The sequence below is a fragment of the Pteropus alecto genome, unplaced genomic scaffold (genome assembly GCF_000325575.1).
Source record: "Pteropus alecto unplaced genomic scaffold, ASM32557v1 scaffold7, whole genome shotgun sequence".
In the NCBI taxonomy this organism is placed as follows: Eukaryota; Metazoa; Chordata; class Mammalia; order Chiroptera; family Pteropodidae; genus Pteropus; species Pteropus alecto.
Window position 1 is genome coordinate 52,477,129 of NW_006494614.1, and position 7,739 is coordinate 52,484,867.

Genomic DNA, 7,739 nt, shown 5'->3' on the forward strand with positions numbered 1-7,739 from the left:
TACAATTATAAAAGATATAACATACACATAATGAAAAATACCAGAAGGTGAAGAAAGGGAGAAAGGAACAGAAGAAATATTTGAAACAATAATGTTCAAGAACTTCTCCCAAATTAATGTCAACACCAAACCACAGATACAGGAAGACCAGAGAACACAAAGCAGGATAAAGGCCGAAAATCAAAAACAAACACACAAAATACTGCACTTAGACCTATCATTTTCAAACTACAGAAAATCAATAAATGCAAAGTAAGTAAAAAATTCTGAAAGAATCTAGAAGGAAGACAACCCCTTACCATGTCAACACTAATGAAAAAGAATGTGGGAGTAGCTATATTAATTTCACACCAAGCACATTGGCAGGAAAGTTATCAGGGAAAATAAGGGCGTTGCATGATAATAAAAGGGTCAATTCTCTAAGAAGACATAACAGTTCTTAATGTGTATGCATTTAACAACAGTGTCAAAATACATAAGGCACATACTGATAGTGAGAAATGAATAAATCCACTATTATACTTAGAATTCAACATCCTCTATCAGTAATGGACAAACACAGCAGTTAGAAAATCAGTAAAGACATAGTCAAACTCAACAACATCATCAATCAATTAGATATAATGGACACCTACAGACTACTTCATCCAACAACAGCAGAATGCACATTTTCTCAAGCTTACATGAAGTATTCACATACAGAGACCATTCTATGGGCCAAAACATACACCTCAACAAATTCAAAAGAATAAAAATCATAATGGATACTCTAGAACCTAATGAAATTAAACTAAAAATCAATAACAGAAAGAAAGCTGGAAAATCTCTAAATACTTGGAGATTACGCTATGCATTTTTAAAAAACATATGGGCCAAGAAAAGAAATCTCAAGAGAAATTTAAAAATATTTCGAACTGAAAATTAAAGCACAATCTATCAAAATTTGTAGTATGCAGCAGAGTAGGGCTTAGAAAGAAATTTATAGCATTGAATGCATTTATTAGAAAACAAGGCAAATCTCAAATCAATCATTTAAGCTTCCTCCAACTTAAGAAACTGGAAAATGAATAGGAAATTAAATTCAATGTAAACAGAATAAAAGAAAAAATAAAAATTAGAGCAGAAATCAATTAAATTGAAAACAAAATCGATGTAGAGATACAATGAAAACTAAAGAAATTTCTTTGGAAATATCAATAAAATTGATAAGCCTTTAGTCAAGTTAACTAAGAAAAAAGAGAGAGGACATAAATTACTAATATCAGAAATGAAAGAGGAGACATCACTGTAGAGCCCATGGATATTAAAAAGATAATGAAGAAATACTGTGAATAACTCTATGCCCACAAATTTTATTACCTAGATAAAATGGATCAATTCTTTAAAAGATACAATCTGCTAAAACTCACATGAAAAGAAATAGGCAATATGAATAAGTCTATATCTATTAAAGAAGTTGAATCGACAATTAATAAGCTTTCTAAACAAGAACTACAAGTCTGATATGAAGCATTGACCCTACATGATGTTGAATGATGCAGGCAGGCCCAAATAGAATAAAAGAAAGAAACAAAAAGTTTCTATCTAGAAAAGCTTTCGTTTACGGTTTTGACAAAGATGAAGGAAATCACTGAAGCCTACTTGGTAACAGAAGACTGTTACCAATGCTGTTGTCACAGTATCACCCTAGTTTAATGACTCTCAGCATAACTGGAATCAATGCTGGTCTCGACTAAGTGAGAATCATCAAGGAGCCAACTGTTGTTGCTATTGCTTATGGCTTAGAGTGGAAAGAAATGAGCCAATCTTTTACTTAGGAGGTGGCGCTTTTGATATGTTAATCCTCACTATTGAAGATGGAATATTTTAGGTTAAATCTACAGCTGGAGATACCCACCTAGATGAAGGCTTTGACAATCGAATAGTCAATCATTTTATTGCAGAGTTCAAGGGCAAGCATAAGGACATCAGTGAGGATAAGAGGGCTGTGTATCACCTCTGTACTGCTTGTGAACATGCTAAATGTGTTCTTGTCTCCAACAGACAGGCCAGTGTTGAGACTGATTCACACTATGAAGGAATCAACTTCTATTCCTCCATTACCCTTGCCCAATTTGAAGAATTGAATGCTTACTTATCCCATGGCACATTGAAGCCTGTATAGAAAGCCCTTCAGGATGCCAAGCCAGACAAGTCTCAGAGTCATAATACTGTCCTTGTGGGTAGTTTTACCTGTAACCCCAAGAGTTAGAAACTTGCACAGGGCTTTTTCAACAGAAAGGAATTGAATAAAAGCATTAACACTGATGAGGCTGTTGCTTATGGTGCAGCTGTCCAGGCAGCCATCCTATCTGGAGACAAATTTGAAAACATTTAAGATTCTCTGCTCTTGGATGTTACTCCTTTTTCTCTTAGCATTGAAACTGCTGGTGGAGTCATGACTGTCCTCATTAAGCACAATACTACCAATCCTGCCAAGCAGACAGACCTTTACTCCCTACTCTGACTGATGAGTGCACCATAACCGAGGACAACAATCTACTTGGCAAGTTTGAACTCACGGGCACACCTCCTGCACTCTGTGATGCTCCTTAGATTAAAGTCACTGTTGATATTGATGCCAATGGCATCCTCACTGTCTTTGCTGTGGATAAGAATATAGGAAAAGAGAACAAACTTACCATGACTAATACAAGAACCATTTGATCAAGGAAGACAGTGAACATAGGGTCCAAGAAGCCGAGAAGTACAAAGTTGAAGATGAGAAGCAGTGGGACAAGGTGTCCTCCAAAAATTCACTTGAATTCTTTGCAATCAATGTGAAAACCACCGTTGAAGATGAGAAACTTATAAGCTCGACAATGAGGATAAACAGAAGATTCTTGACAAATGTAATAAATCATAGACTAGCTTGATAACAGACTGAAGAGAACGAAGAATCTGAACATCATCAGAAAGAGCTGGAGAAAGTCTACAACCCTGTCATCCCCAAGCTGTACCACATAGAGTGTAGGAGGTAAGCCAGAAGGAATGCCTCGGGACCGTGCTCCTCCTTCTGGCAGTTCTTCCTCTGGGCCGCCATTGAAAAGACTGATCAAGACAACCTGAATGTGAATTTAGTTTTTGTTCCCCACAAAACATTGAAGGACCCAAATCTGTAGCAAATTCTGTGGCAGTTTTAAGGTGGAGCTGCTATGGTAAATAACTGTACACAAGGAAAGGAAATGACATTGTACTTTATAAACACTATTATAAGTGGACAGTGCAATGTCTTAAATAAAATTGTATTTGAAATTGGCACCCTTCCCAGCCAAAAAAAGCCCACAATACAAACCACAAATTTTTACTGCATTCAAATGCAGTTATCTTTTGGTTTAAGGGTATAGGACAAAAACAAGGAGATGTGTTCCCCTAGGGCCTGAATGGTGTTAATTATGAGAGTGGGTGTTTGCAGTTACAAGTCTTAACTAAGCACCATTACCATGTGGCAGTACTGACTACAAGTTCTTTTATAAATGCATTTTTGTATGTATTTTTATGATAAGTGAGCCCTCTAAAGTGTGTGACCCAGGCAAGAACCCATCTTTCCCAGCTGTTTTAGATATTACTATTAAATCCATTTAACAGATGAGAAAACTGGGACTTTAGTTTATCTGTCAGCATAAAGTGTAGGAAATAGAAACTTCTCTAGAGAGTTCAAGCAGCAAAAAAACTTAATACACAAATTATGAGTTCATAAAATGATAGGAAATCAGGGCATGGAGATAGAAAGCTACTTTCTCTTTTACAACAGAAAAGGAGAAATTACAGATCGATGAAGTTTTGGCTTTGTTCTGGAGACAGTGAGCATAGATATGTAGATTTAATGTACAGGAGGTAAAGATGTTCCTATCCAAATGACTTCATTTAGTCAATGAAGTGAGGAAGCAGCTAAAGAAACCAACAGAGTAAGGTAGGAGGTTTGAGAAGAGAGAAAAAGTGTGAAAAGCCATTATGGAAAGTGGATGATTGAGCATATTCAGGAAACCTAGTATGATCACCAGTGAGTATTTCGGGTTCACTTGAGCTTATTAATCATTAATTTATAGGAAATCAACCTGTCTAGTTATGTATGTACTCTTATTTTTGTGACCTTTGTCAAGTTACATGTCTGGTTTTCAGTTTCACATTCTAAGACTATGATGATCAAAAGCCCTAAAAATATTGCTTTGTGAAACCCTGAACCTATTTCCACCCTAGACAGGTCACACATAGAGTCCCAGCCCAAATACAAAGTCGATCAGAGAATATCTCACTCTTGCAAAGTTTCTCTCTTTTCAGCACTTCTTGACATCCCTCCTCTATCCCAGACCACCTTATAGCTCCCAGCCCTGAGCTCCTGAGAGAAAAATCTCTAACCAGAGTTACCACAGATTGTTAGAGACCCAGCCCCACTGCAGAGGCAAAGGTAAGTCTGGAGGGCCCACCTGTGAAGTGGATCAGTGAAGAAGCTAGAAGAGGAGGCAGCTTGAGGAAAGGACCAAGTCAGTGTTTTATGAATGGTTCTACTGCACGAGGAGGCATGGTGGGGAAAGCAGTGCTTCTTGACAGGAAAGCGGGATGAAAGAAGACAGAGGAGGGAAAAGGGAGTAGAACTGTGGAGGTTAGGGTAAAATAGTGATGGTAATTGAATAGTTTGGGGGCTTCTGTGAGGTGGAAAGTCTCTTCCTAGGTGTTTCCATTCCATTACTTAATCTGCGACTCCTAGATCAGTGGTCTTCAAAATCTTACACCTGAGAGTGTAAAAAGACTCTCCAAGAGTGCTCAGATAGGAATAGTGTTAACAAGATAAATGTCAACACCCTCAAACCTCATATGTACTCTTTCTTAAAATTGTTTGAAGAGGCTTATTTCCCATTCCATCTCTCACAATTATTTTTCTTATATTTTAAAAAGCAAGGAATAGCCTTTCCCTCCTCTCCCATTCCTTTTTCCTTTTCCTTTCTTCCTCTTCTCTTCCCTTCCTGAGCAATCCAGTCTTAAAGTATTTGGGTAAGGCAGAGCAAAGTTGACATCTGTGCTGGCAGTGCAATGGGGCAGGGTGTAGATGGGGAACTGAGGTGGCCCACAGCAAAGGGTCAGAACCCAAGCAGTGAAGGGATACCAACCCATGGAAGCAGCCTGACCTAGAGGAAGAGAAAGTCCATTGTAGGGGAGGGAGGGGCTCACCAATGAGAGTCAGAGCCAGAGCAAGGTGAGAAATGGGGTATGACTTGTCAGAGCCCAAATAAGGTAAGGAGGCATCCATGTGGGGGGAATGCCAAGCATAGTGTTGGAGAGGGTTTAGGAGGGCATTTATGTAAGAGAAGGGGTAGAAACAGAGATGAGAAACTGGCTTCATACAGGAGGATTGGTCAAAAAATATATATATTAAGGATCATGAGCCAGGATTCTTACTTTCAGAGAAGAAAATTACAAATACTAAAGAGGGGTAGGAAAACTAAAATGAAATCACTATCTGGCAATTTTGATGTAGCCTAAAGAAGTAGCCACAGTGGACCAAGTGAATTCCCTAAAGGAAATTACCAAGAACATCGAACTGATCCAGCACAGTATGATTGACAGCTGGCAAAACACTATAAATTCCTACTCAGAAAATAAACCCGTAACTAGACCTGGTGTGCTGCTACTTGAGAGTTGCTTTATTAAACCCCAAAATGCATGGTTAAGGCCACATAATCCTCCAGAGACTTTATAAAACAATTAAGTCTTGTTCCTGTTTTTCTTTTTTCAAAACTATTTCCTTTGGGTTCCACCATAAATATGTCATGTATGGTATGAAAGAAATACAAAGCAACTATTAGAGAAATGGTATTATATGTTTTAATTTTGCAGTGAGTTTCTATAAAGAGATTTTGGTCAAGACTTAGCTATTTGAAGAGCTTAGTACTAATAGCCTGAAACTCTTTGCTAAGATCCTCCCCACTTTTCTCCATCAGCTCTCTCAATAGCTTCTTAGGTCTCTGAATTGCTTCCACAGTGTCCGCTCCCTGACATTCATGAGGGCTGCCTCTTTCCTGAGGGAAAGGAACCAGCTACCTTTCTCTTGCTCTGGTGAGATAGTTGCCATAAAATGTTGTCCTTAACCTGTCATTTTCTAGAGATTTTCAAGAGATTTGGAAACAGGCCCCACTTAGTTGAAGGTACAATGTACCAGTACAGATAAGTGTAGGACTTCACATTTTATCCTTCAGTATGTCTTATACCAGTTATACTACCATTTGAGTTCTTCAGATGGCTTGGCAAGATGAGCAGCAAATGTGAGGACCAACATCTGACAAACCCCATTTGGTGACAGCGACTACATAGTCTGCTTGATTAACTACTTAGACTTAGTCATCAGCCAACTGCACTGAATGCTGCTGCCCTTCAAGGAAAAGGAGCCCACAGAGCAACAGGAAGAGTTCAAACTGTGGATGCTCAGGAAGCCTAAATATGGCCCTACCTGGAGCTGACTGGAGGAACAAGGAGGCCTGGCAGTGATTCCTGGCAGAGCTCAAAGCAACAGCACCCAAACTCTGTCCTCATTTATATCAGATGTTTTTGTCAATTTGTAGTTGATATGTGCAAACTAACTGTGAAGTGATTATTTTAACACCACATGCCTATTCTGCAAAGTAAAACTCATTATTTTGAAACACTGGATAGAAAAAATCAATTGGATTTCAAGAAATTTCAACATTATATTTGTAAATGAAAGAAAAGAAAGAGCTGTTAGGGTCTTTAAATACAATTTTTTTAAAATGGGAATAAAAAAAGATTTTAAAATTTGTATCACCAACTTATGCAAATAAAATATCTCACCAACAGGGACTATCAAGAAATTGAAGAGATCATCATTGATAATTGTAATTAAACACTGATAATTATCTATAGTCATTTCGTTTCATTTTTTTAAATTTTATATGAATATTTTATTGAGTGAGAAACAAACTGCTCTTGAACAGGGAGACTACAAATCCCAAAGCAGTATGAAAGTCAGAGGCATGATGTTACAGGAAGGCTTATAAAGTGAGAATGAGGAAGTTTTTTAACCTTCACAATGATTGGTTGTTATTACAATGGGAGTTCCCAAGTAACAGGGAGATTGGGTAAAAGTAATTATACCACTTTAGGAAGACAAGTTTTATTTACAGTTATCAGAGGCATTTACAAGAAATAACCTAAATTAAGTTTCACCTACATTCAGAAGATAAAAACTAGATTAAGTTTTGCTTATGTGGCTTAACTGGTTATATCTTGTTGGGTAATTTTTTTTTAATAAAATTTTTTATTTTAGGTTAATTGTAGATTTGCATACAATTGCAAGAAAATTGGTAGTCATTTCAAGTATATAATTGGAAATAAAAAAGCTATATTTATTGAAGTAACTTCAAAAATGATAAAAATTTAAGATTTTTAGTTGTATATCTTCTAAATTTATGTTTAATATACTTCTTGATAATTTCTATTTCATTTTTCTTATAATTAATATAATATAGAGAAAATGTCATTTTTTCCACAAAGTCCATAAAGCCTAATCCCCTTCTAGTTTACTACAGTTATTTGCCCAACAAATAACATTGTTTTTTCTGTGTGCCATGATATCAAAAAGGTTGAGAAGTGCTTCCTAATCCATGAAGTAATGTATGCTCCATCTCTGTAGTTGCTTTCATGGTCCTTAAGACCTTGCATGGTTATACCACATGCCTCTATCTGCT

At 37.0% G+C, this 7,739-nt stretch overlaps 1 pseudogene; it reads left to right on the top strand.

Annotated features, from left to right (window-relative positions):
• Positions 1-623: 623 nt before the first annotated feature.
• On the top strand, positions 624-3,108 carry LOC102886807 (annotated as a pseudogene).
• The last annotated feature ends 4,631 nt before the right edge of the window (positions 3,109-7,739 follow it).